Consider the following 26,075-nt stretch of genomic DNA (forward strand, 5'->3'; position numbering starts at 1 on the left):
GACTGGAGCAGATTGGCTAGATGTAAACAACAACTTGGACCGGGGTATATTTGGTTAGAGCAGGGGCAGGCTAGCTCGATTGAGTGTACTACCGAGCTAAGGCAGGAGGTTAGAGCCGTCTCACTTGGTTGGTAGTGAGTAGGATGTTATCAAGATAGGGATTATCCTTGGGAGTGTGATTATTAGGAGGACTCGTATAAGGAGAGCTAGAGTCCTACTAAGATTGTGCTAGGTGGAATCTATAAAAGCTCATGATAGGACCTACGTACAGGTATCACAATTCTTATTCTCAAATACACAGAGCTTTTGTGTCTATAGTCTATTTGCTGACTTAAGCATCAGAAGGGTTTCCGACACACACCCATCAGCTAACTCACGTTTGTATTTTCAGGTGATAAGACGACGACGTTTGAAGGAGTGCAAACTTAATCAACAGAATTATACGAGACAAATTATTTCGTGCTCGTACAATTTTAATAAAATAAATAAAAATTCAACTTTTTAACCAACCTACCAAAATAATCTCTCTTCATCCTCTCCATCCCAGCCCCAACCTGAAGCTTCGTTTTTCCACCCTCTTCTACATATATATAAACATATAAATATATACATGGGTGAGAGGCGAGAGAGAGAGAGAGAGATATGGGGGTGGAGATTGTGGAGCCAAACACATGCATTCGGGGTTGCTGCCGGAGCGACTCAATTCCTCTGCATCTCCCACCTTCTTCCTTCTCTCTCTTAAACCCAATTGCTCGAGGTATCAATCAATATATATGTGTGTATTTGTTTTTTTGTTTCTCAATTGCAATTCAAAGAGAGAGCTTAATTTGTGGCCCTTAATTTGTACCCCTTTTTGGCTTTGCTCTCACATTGGCTTTGTTGTTGTGAATGTGAAACTGAATTGGTGTGTATTCATTTTGTTTCAGGAGCAGAAAGTGTGGTTTATGAAGCTGTTTTGGATGGAAACAAGGTTGCTGTGAAAAAACCCATTTTGTCTACCTCTGATCACATTGATCCACAAGGAATTGCAAATGCTATGGTCATTTCTACTCTCTCTCTCTCTCTCTCTCTCTCTCTCTCTCTCTCTCTCCATATATACATTAGCTCATTTTGTCCTATTTAGTACACATATATTCTCCACCTTTTCTCATTTTCTATCTCTGCCTTACGTGAATTCCAAATTAGCAAATCCCCTTTTTGTGTGTATATACATGTGTGTGTGTGTCTCACTATGTAAGTAACCGACTATAGTGTGATGATCAAGGCCTGCCCTGAGTTGTTGGAGCCCTAAGCGGACTCTTGAAATTGGAGCCTTTTATATATAATCATTAAAAAAATTGCATGTAAAATAGTAAGTCTTTACATTTTATATATATATATATATATATTTAAATTTGCTATTACCCGCACAAATTTAGCTTGCAGATATAATTACTAAAATTTACTTACACAAATTAAGACATGAGGAAAAATCATTACAAGAGCTCAAAATGATAAGAATATTGTCTTGTTAGTTTTATAATTTAACCAAATTCAGTTTACAAAAAGGTATCAGTTAAATAATACCAAATAAAAATTGAACCAACTACAACAGTGTATTAGTTAAATATTACTTTTCTCACATTTTTTAATGCAAAATTACTAATTAAGCTTGCATAATCTATAAGGACCCTTTAGTTTAGATTATGAACTTAGATTAGTTGTACTGAATCCTTATTTTTGAGCCTACTAATGCTATAAGAGTTAAAATTAATTAGGGGCCCCTAAATTTTGTTAAAATTTGGAGGCCCTTGGTGGTCTTGCCTCAAGGTTGGGGCTGGCCATGATGCATTTGGGGGAGGAGAGGGATATTGGTTCTGGAAAAGATGTTGAGGTGGTTTTAGGTAGTTTTACCATTTTATCATTCTGTGCAAATCAAAATAGAATCCAAAGATGTTTGAGCACAGGGTAATTCAGGCATACTAAAAATCTGTCAGGGACATCAATTAAGGTGTTACCTTCTAATAATAGTATAAAATATGCGCTTATATATGAATTTGTGTGTAGATGTTTATGTATGTGTATTTGGTTTGTTTATTTGAATGTCTACATATGATATGCGGGATTCTTTTTTGACAATTTGGTTATATGATGTGATGATGAAGCAAGTTAGATCATCCAGGAATCGCCACATTGGTTGCAACACATGCAAAGCCTCCAAATTACATGTTTTTCTTCAAAGAGTCCCTAAATTTGGCAGAGAAACTACACGTGGAAGAGTGGAATCCAACTTTTGATCAAGTGCTCACCATCTCAGTCTAGTTAGGTATGTCTTTGATGATCTTGGCTTCATTTGAGTTTGTTTTAATTTTGTGAAGTAAACCTTAATTCCTTACTCGTCATTGAAATTCTTTGTATTTTCTTTGTGATATTATGTGCAAAATTCCTCTTATTAAGGGTAAATAAGTAGTATAGATTAGGCTGAACATGACACTCATAGACTCATAGTGTTTTATTACCTGTTATGATTAGTTTAGGTAATATGAAATACTTGAGATGATTCTTATAGGTGCTTAGTTCACATTGATGACATGTTAGTAATGTGGTGTAGATTTCAGGTTTAGGTTCCTAACTACTGTAAAGTTATATAGTGAATCTTTCCATTGGTGGTTTTCTTGCTTGAAGTCTCTTTTTACTTTGAGTGTTGCTAATGGTACTACTCGTGCTCTGTCACAATTATTACAAATGATGAATTTTCGGAATTCTTGGACATTTAGTCTTTTTTGGAAAAATAATAAATAAAGAAATATAGCAAATCCTTTAAACAAAGTCTTCTATTAAACCTAAATTGTTTTCAAAGCATCTTTTCAATTCTGGACGAAAACAAAAATTTTAGCCCTAGTTTTTGTTTAGATACAATTGAAGGAGTAAAATTGTAACTTAAATCATAGATTTGTGTTAGGAGCAAAACTCCAACAACCCCTAGCAATAATAATAATAATAATAATGATAATAATAATAATATTTATCAAAAAAAATAATAATAACAATTATAAAAATTAAGCAATTAAACAATAAACACCTATGAAGTACGGTACTCCAAAAATCTTACCGGGTGCGGGTACGAGTACCGGTACGACAGTACGCGTACCGGGTACGCCGAATACATGCCGAGTACGGCAAATACATTTGGGTACGTTGTGGGTACGGCATGGGTACGACACCAGTACGGCAAAATGATTTTTTTTTTTTTTTTTTTCCCTCAGATGCTAGAATTTATTGCAGCCTTTATTATTATTCTTTCAATTTTGAAAATATCAAGTGATTTATTTCCAACACTCTTTACCTATGAGTCATGGTTTTGCTCCCTTTTGTATCCTGTTTTAGACAATCAAAAAAGAAAAAAAAATAATTGTATAACTTTTTAGACAAGTTGTTCTCTTTTTAGTTTTGATATTGAAATTTTGATTTGTATGTTGGATGTTTAGCTATAAATTTTTTAAAAAATTAAAAAAAAAATTTGACGTAAAATTGATGTACCCAGCCATACTAGTACCCTACTTTTTAAAGAATTTGCCATATCGGTGTACCCGTATCGTACCCGCACCCGCACCCACACCCGCACCCATGCTTCATAGATAAACACTTAAGGCTGCAAATTACTATTTGACGATTGTCATCGTCTAGAGGGAAAAAAGGTAATAAAAAAAAAAAAAAAAAATGATATGAAAGTCAAAATGTAAATGCTTTGGTGTGTAACTTTAATTTGTTGATTAAGGTTGGATTTTTCTATTTATTCGGGAGGCTTTTATAGGAACAAATGAAATTACAATGGGCTTCATTCAATTGAAGGGTTGATATCATGTCTTTAACAAATTAGGAGCAATTGAAATAGGCGCATGCGTCGGATGCGCTTCGTTAATGTCATCTCACCTCAGGGATGGCAATGGATCGGGTTTTGAGTGTGAATTCTTGCTTTTAAACTCAATTAATTTAGTGATACAATTTTATACTTTACTATAAACCTGACAGTTTTGACCTACCTACCGCTATAGTTTACCCTACCCTGGCACAAATACAATCGGGCCGAGGAATTTTGCCATCCCTCAAGTGCAGTTTACTGCACTTTGTGCCTAGGTGCGGGCCTAAGCACGCTTTTGATAGCATTGGCTTAGATTTTACACACATTCCATAAAACATACGGTGTCAATGATTAAGGATGTGCAATCTACTACCATGGTGTGTTCTTAAGTATTGTTTTTTTCAATATATAGGAATTAGTAGTGTTTTTTGTCAATTTTGAATAGATTATTCCTATGCATCTAGAGAAGGGAACCCAAACTTAGATTAGGTTATGGACGATTGACCAAAATAAAATAAAGAGATTAACTTATTAGTAAGTTTTAGCATGTTGCACAAGATTTATAAGAATGTCTAAACATATGAGTGATGATAATGAAGGATTTATGTCACGATGGACATAATGCTCTTCAAAAATTTTGATAAATATCCTTGAATTTCTGCAAAACATGGGAATAGCTAACGTGGAATATGATTTCAATTTTTAAAACATTCATGAATAAATAATACAAATAATATTAATTTTTCTAAATTATTTCCAACATCTCACCAATTTAACCTGCATGGATAGCCTAGTAGTCAAAGGAGTGAACTCTTGGATAAGATATAAACTCAGATGTTTTGGGTTCAGCTCTTGCTGGCATCTAGACCCTGTCTTGGAGAGGTTCTTCTTCATCCAAAAGGAAAAAAACCTTGCCAATTTTAAAATTTGGTATTGCTACTCAGCATCTTAGGTAGACGTCCTAATTAGATACCTCTTTAAGTTTCAGCTGAAAATTCTTGGAATTACTTTATGGATTTAATGGTTAACTACTGAACCTCTTCAAATTACTCGTCTCATTAATTTAGAAATTCCAAATTTGTTTTGGTTTTAGCTCTCGCTTCTTCTTCTCTATTTCTTTCTCTCAACATCTTCTGCTTCGTTTGTCTCTCTCTCTCTGCATATTCTTCTCTTTTCTACATCTTCCCTAGTTCTTTCTCCTTCTCTGCATAGCTTAGCTTCGCTTCTTCTTCCTCTTCTTTACTGCTTTCTTCTTCTTCATCTTCCCAGCTGGTTTCTTCTTCCTCTCCTCTGTTGCTTTCTTTTTCTTCTTCTTCACTGATGTTGCTTCTATTCTCTGGTTCTTCTTTGAATCTATTATCTACTTCCCCACGTCTGCTACTACTCCTGCTACTGCTGATCTATTTGTTCTCTGCTGTAGCTGTTGTTTTCTCTTCTGCCTAACTGTTGTTGGATCTTTCCTCTGTCGCTGATGTTGCCTTCTCTCTTTCTTCTCTGCTGCTGCTGCTGCTGATGATGATGATGATGAGGATTTCATCCGTGTCCAATTACTTAATTTGTTTACTCTTTGCTTGGGTACCACGTGTTTTGATGGAATTCCTGTGAGAAACCAGTTTACTTGTTTGGGAGTTTGGGCTGAATGTAGTAAAGTTCTCCATTTGAGTTATATCATTTGAAATTTTTTCTAACCAAAGTACCAAACTAATCTAAATCCGAGTACATGGAAAGGAGAAACTTCGGAGCAATTTTTTGAAACGTAAACATCTCTTCAAACTTGAGATGGGTTTTCTCCGACAAGAGAGGTTTGATGTAATGTGGTCCCATAGGAAAAGATTGATTGCTGATTACTGGCATTGGATAAGCTTATTGCTGTATGTCTGTTCCTTTGTTTTGATTCTCTGTTTTATGAACGTATGATAAGGTTTATACTAAAGTTATAATGATCATGTTTCCTATTTTACAGCTAAAGCTCTGCAACATCTACATAAACTTGGGATTGTACACAGGGATGTAAAACCAGCAAATATTCTTGTAAACGCCATCACCATTTTCTGATTTTGTTTTGTTTTGTTTTGTTTCTGATCTTTTTGTGGGTAAGATTTTGTGTTTCCTATTGAAGTGGTAATAATATGTTGTTGCTTCCTCTGTTTTTTTTTTTTTTGGCAGCTTGATGAAAACCTTCGTCCACATCTGGCAGACTTTGGTTTAGCAGAATATAAGAAAGATCTTAAACGAGTTTCTATGGAGAACTGGAGATCATCTGGAAAGCCAACTGGTGGTTTCCATAAAAAGAATATGGTCGGCACACTCATTTATATGGCACCTGAAATATTTAGAAAGGAGATACATAATGAAAAGTCAGATGTATATAGTTTCGGTGCGACAATAAAGTAAGAGTTTGACATAAAATTAATGATTTTTCTATGCTCTCTGCCACTTTGAATTATAGCAAATCAAAATGTTGTTTTATCCTTTGTACCTGATGATGTGTTATGAGACGGACAAGAAGTTTTTTGAAATGCTATATGTTGATGACAAGTTAGTGATCGTAGAACCATGCTTTGATACTGAAATATATAGCCTGCACTTGTGCTTGTGGACTCTGGTAGCTCCAAAAGGTTTATTGAGTTTTGCTCTACTAATTGTTGGCAGAAATTGCAATCTTTAGTAGCTAGTACCTTGTCATTTAACATTCTTGAGAAGTTGATGACAGATCCAATGATACATGTTGGACATTTCTTCATGTTAGATGCATGTCCAAATATGTCAGTATTTTTTTAGATCCGGACACATTTTGGACACTCGGGGGACGCGTGTGTCCATCACTTAGGAAAGGTGATAGGATTTTGTTAGTTAAATTAGTTATTGGACAAAATATAGTAAACGTTATTAGTGCTTACACCCTCTAAGATGATCAGACTAAGAGAGATTTTTAGGACCAAATGGATGAGGTATTACAGAAAATACCCGTATGAGAGAACCTTGTTATAGGTGAATATTTCAACAGCCATGCAGGAATAGATAAATTAGGTTATGAGAGGGTGTATGGTGGGTATGGTTTTGGTGGTATAATAAGATTGGAGAGAATATTTTAGATTTTGCGTTGGCTTCTGACCTAATGGTAGCCAATACTATGTATAAGAAGAGAGCCTTTAAGAGTGCGTCAATTAGGAGCCAAATAGATTGCTTTCTAGTAAGAAAAGTGGACCACTTAAAATGCAGCAACTGTAAGTTGATTCCTAGAGAGAGCCTAACGTGTCAACATAGGATTTTTGGTACCAGATTTATGCTTTAAAAGGAAACACCAAGCTAGGAAGAATATTGGGCGCTGTAGGACGAAATGGTGGGGCCTAAAAGGGTATAAACTAGAAATATTTAAGAATAGAATGGATGAAGAAGGTAATTGGGACATGGAAGAAGATGCTAACATTATGTGGAACTCAATGGCCAATTGTATGAGGAGAATCTCAAGGGAAGTCCTTGGAGAGTCGAAAGGAAAGAGATCCAACTCTATGGAAACTTTGTGGTGGAGAGATGAGGTTCAAGCAGTAGTAAAGATGAAAAAAGAGTGCTTTAAAAGTGGCAAAAGGATAGAATTGAAGAAAATCTTAAGAGTTGCAAGTTGGCTAATCAGGAGGTTAAAAAAGTAGTGAGAGAGACTAAGTTAAAAACCTATGATGACCTATACACTAAACTAGATAGTAAGGAGGGAGAGAAGAGAATATACAAACTTACTAAGATAAGAGAGAGGAAAATAAGAGATTTTAATCAGGTTAAGTGCATCAAAAGTGAGGACTCTAAGGTGTTGATAAAGGATGAAGAGATTAAGAAGAGGTGGAAGAGCTATTTTGAGAAGTTGTTAAATGAAGAACATGGAGGAAGGTCAAAAGGGGAGGAAGTAGCCAGTAATAAGGAATATCAAAACTAAGGCTTTAGGACCTTTGAAGTGGAAATTGCACTTAAGAAGATGAAATTGAATAAGGCTTTAGGATCCAATGATATCCATGTTGAAGCTTGGAAATGTTTGGGTAAGAAGAGGGTTGCTTGGTTGAATAGATTATTTAACAAAATTTTGTTGACTAGTGGTGGAAGAGTATTTTAGTGCCAATCTATAAGAATAAAGGAGATGTCTAGAATTGTAACAACTATATAGGAATCAAGCTGATGTGTCATATAATGAAAGTGTAGGAGAGAGTAATGGAACGTTGATTGCGAGATATAATAGAGATGTCAGATGATTAATTTGGATTTATGCTCGGTAGGTCAATAATGGAAGTGATCTATTTTTCAAGGAGAGTAATAGAAAAATATAGAGCAAAGAAAAGTGACATTTATATGTTTTTTGATCTTGAAAAAGCATATAATAGAGTCTCTCGGGATATAATCTAGTGGGTGTTAGAGAAGAAAAGAGTGACAAAATGTTATATTGATGTGATTAGGGATATATATGAAGGTGTGGTGACCACTATTAGATTGTCGGCTGGAGAGACAAGTGAATTTTCAATTACTGTGAGGTTACACCAAGGATCAACTTTAAATCCTTATCTTTTTGCTTTAGTCATGGATGAGTTGACGAGAAATATTCAAGATGATGTACCATGGTATATATTTTTTTGCAGATGATATCGTTTTAGTGGATGAGAGTAGAGGAGTTAACACTAAGTTGAAGACTTGGAGAGAAGCATTTGAATCTAAAGGATTTAGGATAAGCAGAAATAAGACAGAGTACATGGAGTATAATTTTAGTAATAGTAACAATGGACATAGAGGAGAAATGAAGATTGAGAACCAAGAACTACCTAAGAGTGAATATTTTTATTATTTATGATCGATTATCACAACAACTAGGGAAGTTGGAGAAGATGTGGTTCATACAATTAAGACAGGGTAGCTTAAGTGGAGGAATGCGTATAGGGTACTGTGTGATAAACGAGTACCCATTAGATTAAAAGGAAAGTTCTATAGAATGACTACTAGAATAGCGATATTGTATGGAATGGAATGTTGAGCAACTAAAAAACAACATATAGATAAGATGAGTGTTGATGAGATGAGGATGCCAAGGTAGATATGTGGCAAGACTAGAAAAGACAGAGTTAGAAATGAGTATATTCGTGAGTGGGTAGGAGTTTATACCGATAGAAGGTAAGCTGAGAGAGAATAGATTAAGATGGTTTGGTCATATACAATGGAGACTAACAGAGGCAGCAGTGAAAAGATGCGATATAGTGACGGTAGAGGGAAGTGTTAGGGGAAGGGAAAAACCTAGATTGACGTGGGCTAGTATAGTATGAATCTCCTTAATTTAACTAACCAAATGACTTTTGATAGCCTCGAGTGGAGAAGAAGGATTCGTGTAGCTGACCCTATTTGATGAGACTTAAGGCTTGGCTTGGTTTGGTTTGGTTTGGTTTGGTATTAATTAAAGTATTCATATACATGACATATAATAAATATATAAAACTATTTATTTTGCAGGTGTCCACGTGTTGCATCTTGCATTTTTTGAAATTTGTTGTGCTAGCGTGTCCATGTCATATCTTTATCGTGTCTCTTGTCCATGTCCATACTTCTTAGAGTGTCTAACAATGGATTAAACACTATTTTCTTGGGCTGACTATTTTCATGTCGTACTTGTCAAAAAGCAAATAGAATGATTGGTCATCTTGATCATTCATGAATGCCTTAATTCACTTTATCTAACAAATTTCGTGGCAATGTAATAACAAGAAGGGTATGCATGTACTTTATATTGTTAGATTCGGGGATAACATTTCAATGCTAGATAGTATGTATAGACCGAGTCTTTTGCTTTGTTATCTAGGTAGCTTATTTCTCTTACAGTCCTACCTTGTCGTAGAACTTGGGATTTGATAGATCATTATCATTTGCAATGACATGTAGAAGAATTTATTTTATATAATTTCATATAAACATGAAATTTGATTTCGATGTGTTGCAATGAACTGCTTACTGGTGTTGTCCCATATGCTGATCTTTGTGCAGAAGCGCAGGTTTGACTTTTTCCTTTTACTATAACTCACTGTTTACATGGCTATATGGCTGTTAAATTATCACTCTTGCGAGTGGAGGTGTAGAAATGTGTGTGGGCCAGTAATAGCATAGATGAAGTAAATGTCTGAGGAGTTTGGCACCTCCTTGATGTTGATGTTACGTGCCCCGAAAGTGCTGGTGATGTAAGGGGTGCTAACTCCTATTTATAAGAGGGGGGTCACAAGACCCATAACAAATTTCCTAGATATTTCTGGATTCCATTAGGATATGCCACAACATGTGGCTGTGTATCAATCCCTTAGGATTTGCCTTGATCCCTGAGCATCCACACAAAAGGTCCAATGGTGTGGTATCTCTCTCTCAGTAAGGCTGGCTTAAGTGGCACTCACGGGGGTGTCATAGTGATCAACACTTTAGTCTCTAGCCACCAAACCACAAAATCTTCCGAGGTGCTATGTTGAATACTTCAGCATATATAAGTCCTGCCTCTTTGACTTGGCTATTGGACGAATGGCACAGTGTTTCTATCGCAGAGTTGAAGGACATGTAGTTTGACCACCATGGTGATAAAGACAAGTGGAACACTTGAATCCTGCAGTTTAACCACAGCAGTTTCAGGCAACCGTGGCATGAACTCATTTTCTGGGACTTGGGGTATATTTCCTGCCACTGTGTTGAAGGTCATGTAGTTTGACTACCACGCTAAGCTCTCTCATTTTCAGCCACTCTGTGTTGTTCAATCTCATTTAACATCTAGTGGGATTTCTCTTCCTGCTTTCTAGATTACTTCTCATACCATTCCTCATTTTTCTTGTCATTCAGTTTATGAGCACACATGTTCATGCATATAACTGCTTATCAGGGTTCAGGTTTCCCATATAATTTTCATATTCTAAAAATTGTATTAAAAAAAAAAGGTTTCTATCGAAGTTAAGTTTCTTCTGGACGTCCAATTCTTCACAGATAATATCTTACATCTTAATCTGACTGAATGCCCCCTAATCATTTGACCCGTCAACTATGCTTTTTAACATGGTTGTGCCTCATCGGTGCATCATGTGATCTGCTTGCAGGCCCACACTGTGCTGGAAATGAACTATACTGAACAGCAACTTACAGCAGCCGTGGTGTCTGAAGGATTGCGACCTGCTCTTGCTGGTCACTGCTCGTCTGCACCAACAGGTTTCCCGTCCTTGATACAGAGATGTTGGGATGCAAATCCTCAAAATAGGCCTTCTTTTGATGATATTATTCTGGAACTTGATCCCATCTTGGAATGCAGAAAGAGAGTAGAGGAAGACGAAAAGGAAAAGGCACTTGTTGAACCTTCAATCCCTCTTGGTGCTGAGGGCATCCCGAGCCTTCTTGCTTATCAAAAAAGTATTAACTGGTTTACTGAGGGTGAAAACCTGTCAAAGAGATCTTGTCTCGCAGCTGATTCTGGTGTCAGAATTTGGCCTGATCCTTTTACTGATCCTTCAGCATACCATCCAGTGTTGTCTTGGGGATCCTTCGGTACTTGTGGGAGAAGGGAGACAATGGAGGACACTCACTTTCTTATGCCCCATATGTGCGGTGAGAAGGATATCCATGTGTTTGGAATCTTTGATGGTCATCGAGGTGCGTCATAAATTAAGAGCTACTTATTTTCATCCTATTGGTGTATTTGGTACCAAACTCAAGCAACAGTGGATTTTAATGAGAACTAAAGCTCATGTGGGTGATCACAATATTAATTAATAAACAATTGCTTGGGCATCACTTAAAGTGTTTCTTAATGAAACCAGAATGACATAATGAGCATTACAAAGCCCAACTATTACAAAATGGAATTATTTTGGAAATTAGTTTTAAGAAATAAATGTTTAAATTCTTGAAGAATTCCTTTGTTTTTTCTTTTTTTTTTTATAGTTCTTTTTGGTTGTTTCCAAACATAGCCTATGTGTCGTGCATTAGTTGCTCTAGATTACAATAAAAATGGCAAGATCAAATGCAGGTGCAGCAGCTGCTGAGTTTTCTTCTCGAGCTCTACCAGGATTTTTGCAAAGTCTTAGTTCCATAAAAAGGTTTCTTCCTTTCTATTATTCTTGTGGGCTCTTTACATTCTATAATCTATATATGAATCTATTTGATAAGAAGTACATATTTTTATTTTGTATTTGATAACAATGCAGCCCGTCCAATGGATTACTAGAAGCATTTGTCAAGACAGATGTTGCATTCAGGAATGAATTGGATTCCCATCGTAAATCTAAGGGAGTTATTCAGAAAGACTGGCATCCTGGTTGCACAGCCATTGTAGCTCTTATAGTCAGAAACAAGCTTTTTGTTGCTAATGCTGGCGATTGCAGGGCAATGCTATGCCGAGCTGGCAGTGCTTATGCTCTAAGTAAGGTGAGATCGGACTTGATTTATCAACTAAATGACTGTGTAGTTGAAACATTCTATTAGAATAAAACATGGACCTTTTTTAACTTATTTTATTAAAAATTGTCTCCTTTGCTTACCCAAGTGGGTTAAATTGTTCTCCAACTAATTCAACTTGACGCTGTAGGATCATGTTGCAAGTTGTCCTGAGGAGAGAGAACGTATTATCAGTGAAGGGGGACAGGTCAAATGGCAAGTTGACACGTGGAGGGTTGGGCCTGCTGCTCTCCAGGTTTTCTTCTTATCCTTTGCTTAACGATATTCTAGAAAAATGTGTAGACTATTGTCTTCTAATATGGTTGTCTATTGTGAGGAAGTATATAATATAAACTTATTTGTTTCGTCAAATTCCTTTTGCACCAAGTGTTAACATGGACCACCACTACAACCCATATCTAGGGATATCTTGAGCATTATGATTACCAAAAATACTTATGATCACTAAAACATGAGAGAAAATATAAAAGGTAAGGAGTTGGTCCTCGCATCCTACTCCAACTTCTGAGCGTAGCGAGGAGGCTCCTTGTGTCCTGCATCGGCTGGTAGTTGTATGGAGGGTTCATCAGTTGTCACCGTGAAGAGGAACATTATGCAAGTTGGGCTGAAAGCATTCGATGTGGTTGTCGACGGGGTTGATCGCAAGAAGATGCGGGTCACGAAAAAGGGTAGATCTCTGCAAAGATCCCTGATGTTGGGATTTGAAGTTCCTTGGTTGGCTCAAAAGAAGCTTCTTAATTCTTGAAGGGAGGTCTTTTGGGCAGTCTCAACCTCTCAGAGGGCGCATAGGCTTTTGGAGGTCTAGAGACTGGTGAATAGGAGTGGTTGCTCCTTGAGGTTAGGATTTTTGGGGCAAATCAGTGACAAGTTGTCACACCCCAATTTCATATTAGAAATCTAAGGCATGATGGTTAAGGGTTTAAGGCTAGTTAAGATTATTAAGTTAAAATAGTGAGATCTTCTATTGTAAGTTCATATTAGATGTGGACTGATTCAAAAGAGTAGGGTGATTGATGTATGTTTTAAAGCCCAATTTAGTGTTCAAGGGTTCAACAACAAAAATGGAAACGAATAGCAAAGCAAATGATTTAGATTTCAATAACAAGACTTGCTTAATATGTGTGTGTGTTTATAATCCTAGTGTATAAAAGTAGCACACACCGAACTCTCTTTCCTCCCTACTCAAATCCCATTACATTACACAAAAGAAATAGTACATGTACAACTTTCAGGTATATACATTACACTTTACAATCAGCTCACAACAGTACAATAAAAAATAGGGTAAATTACATTAAACCCCCCTCAACTATGACCTATTTTTGAGTTGCCCCCTTAATGTTTTAAGGCAACACTTACCGCCCTTGAAGTATATGAATTGCAAAAGTCATTAACACTGTTAATAGAAATTATTAAGTTACCCTTTTACCCTTGAATTGTATTGCTACCAGACTACCATTATCTTCTTCAACCACTACCTAATTTCTTCCAAACTCTAATCAAATCAATTCAATCCCAAACCCTTAATTCCACAGTGTCTCCACAATTCCAATTAACAAACACAACAAATTCATTTGACAAAGGGAGTAAAGTCAGTCACTGTGAATCACCACAACAATCCCATATTTTTGCAGGACCTAATGATCAACAAAGGGAGTGGAGTTTGGGGGTGGCAATGGAGATAGGGGTGTTGTTTAAGGGCTTGGGGTTTTGAACTCATTGAAGAGAGAGAGAGAGATGAGGGGTTGGCAGTGGCTACAATAGTTTACGGCAATGGCAATGGCGACAACGGTGGTTGAAGACAATGGCCCACCTCTCTTCATCTCACTCGCCACATGCAACTCCTCTTCCAGCCTACACTAACTCCTTTTTTTTTCTTTCTTTAACCAATGGCATCTCCTTCATTGTTCCTCCCTCCTCCCATCTCTGCACCACCACCTTATTTCCCCCACCACTCACCACCTCCCCTTTCGATTCCCACCAAGCCGAAACCCCTTCCCCACAGCCTCCCTCCCACTGAACAAACACCCCAATACACATTGAAACCCCTCCACACTAAAAGCCCTATATTAATTCAACATATGTCCACTAAAATCCCCCCACCTAATCAACGTATCACCATCAAAACCCTCAATTCTTTTGCTGTGAAACTTTATCAAATCATAATGGCTTGGCTAATAAGGGTTCTCTAGTTGGTATTAGCCATGAGAGTTTCTGGTTATGGCTTGGCATTTCTGGCCATGTAGAGTTGCTGGTTGTGTATATATATACAATGTATGTATATATAATAAGGTTTTTTTAGTCATAAATTTTTAATTACAGTATGATACATTTATGCCAAATGACTACCGGTGTGATGACATAAGAGGTTTAGAGTTACAAAACAAAACTATAAGCGGGTTCAGTGTTGAATTTTAAACATTGATTTTTAACTTGACAATGGGTCATAGTTGAGGGGGGTTTACTGTAATTTACCCTAAAAATATATATGTTGTTAGAATAGGAAATTGTTAGAATAGGAAATAATGAATTATATTCTTATTTATTCCTTTTTTAGTTGCTCGAATTATGCCTGTAATTGATCAGAATTATCAATATAAAAAAGAATGAAGTCTAACTCATTTCCTAACTCTTTCTTTTCTCTAAACCTACATGTGTATACATATTTATGTATGTATGTATGTATATATATTAATATAATTTACCCTAAAACATTGATTTTGGTTCTCTGTGTGGTGTAGCTAAAATTAAATACAACAATAGGTTGAGTATAGGCAGATTCATAATTCTCAACCAAACTTGCTAGCATGTCCACCAACAAAGCACACCTACAGTAGGCAAACATTTTTTGTTTAATTTATTAAAGTTATATATTCTTTTATTTTTATTTTTCCTTCCTGTCTTGTGAGGGCGTGAACCTTGCACCTTATCTTTTTGGGTATTAAGAGATAGCACTGAGCTAATAACTGATATTTTATTTATTTTATTTTTTTAATTCTAAATAATGAATTAGAAACAAAAGGTTGGTTTCTATTTAATGAGGTTTCTGTAAACTAGATTTAAAAAATAAAGAAACAAGAAGAGGGTGGGTAAACAGGAACACATGGTCCCTGCCCAGCCCCACTCTTTGCCCGTGCTTCCAGTATTCAACATGATGTGAAAGCAATAAACAATAATTTGTGGTTGAATTTGAAGTTTATTAATCACATATTTTTTACAGGTTACGCGGTCTATTGGTGACGATGATCTGAAGCCTGCTGTGACTGCAGAACCTGAGATAACTGAGACCATACTGTTTGTAGAAGATGAATACTTGGTAAGGTCCTTTGATCTGATAATCTTCTGTTATCTGGGGTTTATTATTTGTGTGCTACGAGAAACTAATAAATGGATTTGTGGCTTCTAAATAGACTTCTATGTACAGTTTCCAGGGAAATCAGAAATTTTAAATAACTGCAGTCGCATCTGCTTTAATCACTTCAAAAGCATTTGTTCTATATGCCATTACCAAACACAATTTTCTGTAGTGCCTGGATGATCATAGCACAATTCATGTTCTTGCAATTTGAAATTTGTAGGCCCCCAATTTAGGAGGTCCCATACTTGGAAATGTTATTAGCAAGATAATAGAATAATCCTGAGATATATTATTGAAGTCTGAAATTTGTAGCCTTACAGAACAAGATTTTCTCCAAGTGTTTCCCACAAACACTCCATTAATCCCAATAGTTTAAAAACCCTTTTACGAATGATGTGGAAAAGAAGTAACACAAGGTTTTAGAACAATAAACTTGAATTTAAACAACAAAGCTCAAATGCAAAAGAATATGGAAGTTGAAGCTCAAAACTTGAAAGATCTTGATAGGTAATACATTTAATCCTTCATCCCATGTTTGTAGACATGTAAAAATCTTCTTTTTATAGCCCTTCATCTCATTTTGGTCATTCTAGTGCAGTAAATGCGCCTCTAGCAGTTGAAACGAAGTAGCTGTTGCATATTTTAGAATTTAAATTTCGTGACGAAGGAGTCAACTTATTTTGAATCTAGGTGAAATCTGAAGCTCTCAGAACTTTTCTTAAGGGATTCGATTTATTTTGTCAAGGAGTTGACTAATCCTTTTATCTGCACGACAACTGGAGTTCAGGGTCGATTCATTTATTTGAGGTCGACTCAAGACCTTCAATGTTTTAAAAATTTCACGTGTTAAGCATCTCAAACTCATCCAAAACACTTTCTAACTCCAAAATAATTTAGATAATGAACATTTAATCACAAAACAAATATCAAAGACTTATTTTGGAGCTTTTTAATCTCAATCATTACAGCTGGAAAAATGTAAAACTTTTAAAACACTTGTACTCCTTTTGTAATGAATTATTCATCAAATACTAATGACAAAATCACGTTACATTCTCATATTTCATTAAGCTATCCAATAGCTAACACCAAAGGATATTGACAATTCAAAGTACAAGTTTATCATTTGCTAGCCACTCACTAATTTTGTATTGTGAAATATCAAACATATATCACTTTAAAACACAACCAACAAAAGCATCATAGACAATATCAAAACTAAACCATAGGTCTAATTTCTCTTTCATTTGAAGCATTTTGAGGCTTCTTGAATTCAACCCTTATTCTTTTGTTATGTTTACAGTTAAAATAGAATACAAGTATCTTGGCAGACTAACCCCAAGGGGTTGGCCTAGTGGTCAAGACCTGGGCCTAGGGTGTGCTCCCCTCAAAATCTTCTAAGTGCAAACAATTTCTCAGGACCAGTTCATATGGGACTTTGCCCCGACCCCCCACTAGTGGATGGTGGGATTGGTCTTCCGGAGTAGTCGGTATAGTGGGCCAGATGTTGAGTTATCAAAAAAAAAAGAAAATTATCTTGGCAGACTTGTAATTATTCTAATTTGTATTATGCTTTTCGTTTGTTAGTGCATAACACAGGTAGGCACTCAGATCAAACTTATTCAAAAGAGATCGTATACCACAATTTGAACGATTATGGTTTATGCCTTGGTTTTTCGGTTCTAAAAATAAAAAAATTCTAGCGACCTTGCCCTATCTCTTCCCTCCCCATTCACACCTCATGGTTTCAAAGCATTAAGACAAAACAGGGAGGGTGTGGAGTAAGCCTAGAATAAGAGAGTGTTTTGACGATTGAACTTCCATAGAACTACATGTAAAGTGAGACAGTCCATACCTAATATTAGGAAGATAACCTCTCTAGTATATTTGGGACTCGTTAAGTTTGAGATAACATTATAGTGTTAAAGATATCAGAATATATGAAGATCCATAACTGAAGGGATTTGATTGTATCTCCCACTTTATATATATGGTGTACCATGTAATCAAGAGGATTAAGTAGTGTGACTAAAAGATGTAGCCCATAGGGCTTTGTATGTGTGGACGTAGGCCAAGATTGACTGAACCACATTAACTTTTTGTGTTCTTTCTTCTCTCTTTTCTATTTTTATTATCTCTTCATATTCAACCTTCATGTCATATTACCAATATCAACTGTTAACACCTCCCTTCGCATGCTTCTCATATTTCTGAACTTGGAGTTATATTCTTAGTTTAGTGATCTCTAAAAAATGATCTTTTGAAAAAAATTATAGTGGCTGAAAAGGGGGGTGGGAAGTAAAACCCTAGATAGTTTTGCGGCCTTTATGCTTTTCCCAATAATTCTTATTTAATTCAAATGCTTATGATGTATGTTTCATTTGTAATCAGACCATTTTCAAAATTTTGCTCTATTTATGACGGATGGTTGTGACTTGTTAGCATATCACATTTTTATAGAGAGAGTAACAATATGTGTTCGACTGTCAGGTTATGGCTAGCGATGGCTCTGGGATGTTATGAGCAATGCAAAGATTGTTTGCATAATAAAGGACACAGTGAAAGAGCCTGGGATGTTCTCAAAGAGATTGGCAACCGAGGCTGCTGAACGTGGAAGCCAAGATAATATAACTGTTATTGTCGTTTTCCTGCATCCTGTATCTACTGCAGAGAGGATTTACTAGGTTTGATGGTATTCTTATACAAATTGTTTTGTATGTATGAAATTAATTTTAGTGAGACATGGAAATGAACCAGAGGTGGTAGGAAAAGGTTTACCTCCTCGTCTTGTGGAAATTGTATGCGTACATTTAGTTTTAGTGGGAAACTACACAAAGCATATGCTTGTATTATTGGATTTCAATGTGCGTATATGGAATAATATTGCTAATAGATGTTTAATGTGTTCACAGTGCGCGCGCGCACACACTCTCTCTCTCCCCAAAAAGGCATGAACACTTCATTAAAATTAAATTGTACTACATGATTAAGGCAGGAATTTTTGATATGATAATACGATTCAAATCTACATTAATATGTATATAGCACGACTCGTTAGCACGAATATTAAATAGGTTGGATTACTGTCGAATTTGTATAGAACAAAGCTGACACGAATAATCGGTATAATGAAAAATTAGTTACATATTTAATATTATTTCTATTAAAGGGTGTTGTGACATTTTTTAATCTCTTATATAACTCCATCTAACTAAGAAAAAAGCATGTAAAATAGGATTTGAAAGCTAATAAAGGTTTTGTTTTTGTTTTCAATTGAAAATTTATTTGTCTACTGTTCGAGTTAATTTAGTAAAAATATATATATATATATATAAAATAAAATATTGTTTTTGTAAATTAAGAAAATCAAATTGAATTGAAATCAAATATTCTTATGAATAATTTCATTCAATATAGATTAGTTTCATAAAAATTAAATTGTGAAGAAATTTTTTTTTATATTTTTTGTACGCTTGATATTTTTAGCTTATGGTAAAATATTTTTACATAACACGTTAATACTATACAAATCAGTAATGACATGACACAATAACACGAAATAATGTATGAGTTAGGTTATTATTAAGATAATTTTGACACATTTAAAATATCACGACACGAACACGACCCCGAAAGCATGCGAAGAAAGCAAGAAAACTTATATAATTATATTAGTAAAGTGTAGGGATATTTCCTCTTCTTATTATCTTAGTATTGACCCTGAAACATTTGTACTAACCCAAATCAGATTCATTCCTTTTTTGATTTATTAACTAGAGTTTCAGGCTAGTTGATATTATTATGGCCGTGAAAGGCCTCAAATGAGAGATTTTTCTTGCTTCACTCCCAGCATTGAAAATAGGCAGCCTTATGTCAATATGAACTCGTCCAAAGATCGTGATTTAGCTATTGCTACCTCCTCAGCTTTCCGCTAGACCCACCCTCTAGCTGTAAAAATTAATGTCCGCCATTTATTTGTTTCATAACCATCACTACTATATCATAATCTTGGATCACAAAATTTCTAAACCAAGACAACTACTATACACAATTCTAGTAACAAAAAATAACAACCACCACTATTCGTGATAATCAAACACAACTATAAATCATTAACCAAACATTCCTAATGTTATTTTGGTTTATAAATTTGGTTGGAGATTTAGCAAATGAAAGGGAAAAAGTGTGTAAAATGCGAATAAAATATAGTTACATTTTATCTACATTTCACACAACTTTTCTTTTTTCTTTTCAAATCCTTACTAAAATTTATCAACCGAATACAACCTAAATATTTGGGGGAAATCAAAACAGTACACTTTTGGGATATTCTAAATAAGTGCATTTTTTGACTTTTTATAAAATATGAGTTGGGTATGGGTTGGGTTTGAAGTGATGTGATAGAGAGGTGATATGACTTCTAAATAAGTGCACTTTTTGACTTTTTATAAAATATGAGTTGGGTATGGGTTGGGTTTGAAGTGATGCGATAGAGAGGTGATATGACTTAAATAGGATAGTGACTTTTTGACTTTTTAATTTTTTTAGAGGATGACAAACAAGGACGGCAAGATTTTTCTTTACTCTAACCAGGGGCACGACTATAAATTTTCTTGTAATTTTATTGTGCATAGCTTTAAACTATAAACGACCGAAATGATATTTGCAATGCTTTGTGATCGGGGAGAAGTTTGGTATTAAAATAGTTAAAAACTTATTAAAAAATCAAAAAGCTTAAAAGTCATATAAAAAATAAAAAATAAAAACTCATTTTTATTTTTTTGCATATTTTCTATAAAAAAAAATAAAATAAAAATTAGAGTCATTTACAAACACTTTCATTTTTCACTTCATATTTTAATCAAAAAATTACTAAAAATAAATCACTTCCCAAAAGAAAATTAAAAGATGGGAAGACGAGTAATGGTATTTGATTGTATTTGTACCAATGTAGTCACTATGTTAAACCACTTGCGTGGTTAGTCCTTTGGTCACTAAGTCTCTCTTAAGGAGAAATTTTGAGTTACTCTTAGGAGTATAATAGGAGGCAAGACTTAGTGTTTTTTAGGAGAAGGTGTGAGTTCAACTCCCTTAGATGTTAATCTAATAACTAATTACTAATTTTTGCTAATAAGAAAATAAAAAATAAAAGCAGAAAAACAATGAAAAAAGAAGGGTTGAACATGGAAGAAAAAGTAAAAGGTGTGAGTTCAACTCCCTTAGATGTTAATCTAATAACTAATTACTAATTTTTGCTAATAAGAAAATAAAAAATAAAAGCAGAAAAACAATGAAAAAAGAAGGGTTGAAGATGGAAGAAAAAGTAAAATAAATGAGAAGAGAGGGGAAGGAAATAGCGAAAATATTGTACGTAAATATATTAAAATATACATTTTTATAATTATAAAAAAAATTAAAAAAAGAATATCATTAAATTTGCAATAATTTTCCCAATCAATATTAAAATAGATGTATATTTACAAAACAAAAAATAGAAAAGAAAATAATATTATATAGATACTTTTTTCATATTATAGAACAAGTAGTGCTATATAAAAAATAAAAATAAAAAATTTGTACACAAATATTGCAATAAAAACAAAATAAGTAATGCTATATGGGTGTAATTTTTATCATTGTTACATCATTTTGAGAGTAAATTTTATATAAAAATTATGGTGACATATCATTTTTCTTGTAAAAACATTATGTTAATTTGGACCTAAACATCTAAAAATTCAAGAAATGACTAGTGTACACACCCTTTTAAAAAATAATCACACCATAAGAATCTCTAATTCTGACCCTTAAATATTTGAAAATTAATGTGTCCATTTATGTGTTTCACAACTATCACCACTATATCATAATCTAGCATCACTAAATTTAAAAACAAAGACAACCACTACACTCAAATAAAAAAATAAAAAACAAAAAAGGCAACCAATACACGTGATAATCAAGCACCACTATAAATCATTAACAAAACATTCTTATGTATTTGGGGAAGAAAAAAAGATTGGGAACTCTAAATTAAGAGTTTTAATAGTTTTAATTGGTGTGTAGGTCTCATGTGATGGATGTTTTGATTTTGGTTTTTTTTTTTTTTGATTTCTCACATTATTAGTGCTCTTTTAGAACTCCCAAATTAAAGGGATGTATCATTACTGATTTGGGAAAAACCAAATCTGTACATTTAATAATGCAGAATTTTCTTTACTCTAGCAGGGCCCACAACTATAAATTTTCTTGTAATTTTATTGTGCATAGCTTTTAACTATAAATCAGCCAAATAATGTTTGCAATGCTTTTGTGATTGAAAAGAAATTGTTTGGTGTTAAAATAGTTAAAAACATATTCAAAAAAATAAAAAAGTTAAAAAATCATGTAAAAAATTTTAAAATTCCTTTTCATTTCTTTTACACATTTATTCTAAAAAAAAAAAAATTTGAAGTGCTTTAATTTTCCAAATACTTTAATTTTTTCACATTATATTTTAACTTAAAAAATTTACCAAAAAAATCACTTGCCAAAAGAAAATTGAAAGATGGGAAGATAAGATTAATGGTATTTGGTTGTATTTGTACCATGTCATTGGTTAAACCATTAATCTAATCAAGGAGAGGGTGTGAGTTCTCCATGGTGTTAATCTAACAATTAATCACTAACTTTTGCAAATAAATAAATAAAAGCAAAAAAAACAATTAAAAAAATTAAAATTAAAGCAAAAGCAAAATAAATAAGGAGAGGAGGAAGGGAATGAGTGTAAAAATGGTCTGTCGGCCCAATATTCGACACAACCCGACCCCCCAGTCTAGGGCTTGGTCCATGCTTTTTTGGGCTTGACCTAGCCTGAACAGCCCAACTTGAGGCCCAAACCGTCTAACGCCCAACATCACTTGCAAGCTAAACCCAAGACCAAGTCCAAACCTAGGCCTGAGGTCTGATTAACCCTAGGATTGGACTTGGGCCTAGGCCTAAATTTTTTGGAACTAGACTGGCCCCAGTCTGACCCTAATTTTTGGCAAGAGCCTGAGCAAGACCAAGCTAGGCGGGCCAAGCCAGGCCGATTTTACACCCCTAGCAAAGGGTCGTTATCTATATATCTATTTCTAAGAAGCTTTTGATTACACCATATAAATATCTCTTTCAATTCATACATAAAAGTCATTCTTTATAAGGTACAACTATGTAATGTATAAAAAAAATTAACTATCGTCGTCTTTTTTTTATTGAAATAACGCAATAGTGAAATATATATATATATATATATTAGTCCACGATATCTCATGTTAGTTGTCCACTTCAAAATTCTCATCTTTCTCTTTATCTTTTCTACATTACGGTCTATGAATTACAAGAGACATCACATGCAAATGCTGTTAGGGTAATGCTAAAATATGTAAACCATATGTGCTTTTGTTATATATTTTTGTGATATATATATTATATATCTTTTGCCTCAAAGTGGCCAAAAATAAAATGGGGTTTAAAAAGCACCAAATGGGCTTAAAGAGCACCAAAGCGATACTGTTTGGCCCCATAACAAATTCGATTGTGCTCAGCAGGTACCCCTTCTTCCTAAAAGTTTGGGAGATTCTATTCTATGAGGTATACAACCCATGAAAAGCAAAACTAATGGGAGCTCCATGGAGAAGAAATGCGGGTGTTGATCATATTTCATTTCCAAACCCTCTGGCTTCCAATGACACTGCCAACACTATCCCAACAGCTAGTCTTGTTTATCATCCATGTATCATATATAATATATACACATACATACTATATATATTGCAAAAAATACTTGCCTGCCTGAGACCCAACCCGACCAGGCTCAAGGCCTAACCCCCCCAAGCTAGGGCATGGGCCATGTTTTTTCTAGCCCTACTTAGCCCGAGCTGCACCCAATGACAGCTGGAAGCTATTTTGGTGAAAATAACTAAATAAATAAATCAGGCCGAACACAAGCCTATGCCCAGGCTTGTAGCCCGATTACACCTGGGCATGGGATTTGACCTAGGCCTAGATTTTTACGAACTAGACCGACTCAATCTGGCCTAATTTTTTGCAAGAGCCCAAGCAGGGCCAGGTCAAATGGGCCTGGCTGGGATGATTTTAAACTCCTACTAAAGGGTCCTTATTTGTATATCTATTTCTAAGGAGCCTTTGATTACATCATATAAATATCTATTTACATTTCAACAGTGCTAGAGACCCCCACATGGGGGTGACTCCATCACCTCCACATACACGCAGGGGTCAAAGAGTGGAGAACAAAAAATAAAAAATAAAATTTTTTTGATCCAATCAAAAATCAGTGGTGGTGGTGGTGGTGGTGGTGGGGGTCTAAGTCATTTTTTATTTACATTTATATATAAAATCCTTTCTTTATAATGTACAACTATGATAATGTTTAAAGAAAATAAAAATTTAACTATCATACCCTCTCTTTGTTATTGAAATGACATAATAGTAAAATATATACATATATATATATATTAACCCACAATATTTCATGTCAGTTACCTACTACTAAATTCTATTTCTCCTCTTTATCTTTTCTACATAATAGTCTAAAAAGGTCATGAATTGACTGAGACATCACATGCAAAAGTTGTTAGGGTAATGCTAAAAGGTGTGTACCATATACGTTTTTGTCATGTATTTTTGTGAAATATAATATTTATTTTTATAGTAAATGTTACGTTATTTTAGCCCAAAGTGGTCAAAAATCAAAAAAAAAAAATCTTGAAAAGCACACCAAAGCATCACCGTTTGGCCCCATAGCAAATCTTGCTATACTCACAGGTACCCGTCCTCCCTATAAAGGTTGGGTGATTCTATTCTATGAGGCTCACAACCCATGAAAAGTAGAAGTAGTGAGAGCTCCATGGAGAAGAAGCGTGGGTGTTGGTCATTTTTCACTTGCAAAACCCTTTGACTTCAAAAGACACTTCCAACAGTATCCCAACAATCAGTCTTGTTTATGATCTAGGTATGGTATATATTTATATTGCAAAACTGGCCTGACTAGGCCCGAGGCCCAGTCCATCCCAACCCCTTCGGACTAAAGCTTGGACCATGTTTTGGTGAAAAAAATTAAAAAATTAAAAAAATCAAGCTCGAACGAGAAATGACCAAAGCCTGATTATCCCTGAGCCTGGGCTTGGCATGGGACTAGATTTTTAAGAACTAGACCTACTCGGTTCAACCCGATTTTTTGCACGAGCCCAAGCAAGGATAGGCCATGATGATTTTATACTCCAAGGAACGGGTTGTTACCTGTATATCTATTTTCTAGAGAGTCTTTGGTTACACCATATAAATATCTATTTTCATTTATATATAAAAGCTTTTCTTCATAATGTACAACTATGATAATGTATAAAAATAAATAAATAAATAACTATTATAAAAAAATGGCTTGTTAAATTTATTTAATTTTCTCCTTATGAAATATAACATAATTTTCACAAAGTTTAAGTAAGAAATTATATTCGATTAATCATATACTAAAACTAATTCAATTTTTTTTATTCACACCATGGCCCATGAACCTTTTTATAAAACTAATTATATTCAATTTTTTTATCTATGAACCTTTGTAGATGGTAATTTGACTAATAAAAAACTCACATACAATTTATTCAATTAAATACATGAGGAGACCAGTGACCTTTGTGGACACTAATTTGACTAACAAAAAAATTGAAATAGAATTTGTTCAATTAAATACATATGGAGACCATAGATCTTTATAGACAGTAATTTGACTAACAAAAGAATTGGCATAGAATTCGTTCAATTAAGTACATATGAAGAACACGAACCTTTGTAGACAATAATAAGACTAACAAAAAAAATTGGCATAAAATTTGTTTAATTAAATACATATGGAGTCCATGGATCTTTGTAGACGGTAATTAGACCAACAAAAAAAATTGACATAAAATTTGTTCAACTAAATACATATGGAGACCATAGATCTTTATAGACGGCAATTTGACCGACAGAAAAATTGACATAGAATTTGTTCAATTAAATACATATGGAGACCACAAACCTTTCTAGACGGTAATTTTTTATGCGACCTACAAAATATTGATATGGAATTGTTCAATTAGATGTATGCTATTAAGTATTAACCTATGTAACCCTTAGCTTGTTTATGGTTTGATAATCTATAAGGAATATGTGTAAATTTAAAGGTAATAAAAAGTTATATAATCTATCATAAGTGAAAATATTATGAGGGAAAGACCTTAACTAGGTTGCAAACGAGTAATAGTTTGTTCAACATTGGTTTGAAAACTTGTTCATTTTCAAAGCATATTCAAACTTGGTATATTTAAGTAACAAGTTTATCTTGAACAAGTTTTTAACAAGTCAAATACGAGTTGAGCTCGAGTAACTTATTTGTTTTATAGTGCACAAATA

At 34.4% G+C, this 26,075-nt stretch overlaps 1 pseudogene across 1 annotated transcript; it reads left to right on the forward strand.

The window, feature by feature from the left end:
• The first annotated feature begins 402 nt into the window (after positions 1-402).
• On the forward strand, positions 403-18,539 carry LOC114273162 (protein kinase and PP2C-like domain-containing protein; annotated as a pseudogene). The gene is made up of 12 exons (XR_014340136.1): positions 403-757; positions 927-1,039; positions 2,145-2,305; positions 5,805-5,872; positions 6,008-6,228; positions 9,801-9,855; positions 10,930-11,476; positions 11,853-11,922; positions 12,031-12,250; positions 12,411-12,515; positions 15,501-15,596; positions 18,129-18,539. The product of XR_014340136.1 is annotated as a protein kinase and PP2C-like domain-containing protein (transcript).
• The last annotated feature ends 7,536 nt before the right edge of the window (positions 18,540-26,075 follow it).

This window comes from Camellia sinensis, chromosome 9 (genome assembly GCF_055761805.1).
Source record: "Camellia sinensis isolate YWXY chromosome 9, ASM5576180v1, whole genome shotgun sequence".
NCBI lineage: Eukaryota > Viridiplantae > Streptophyta > Magnoliopsida > Ericales > Theaceae > Camellia > Camellia sinensis.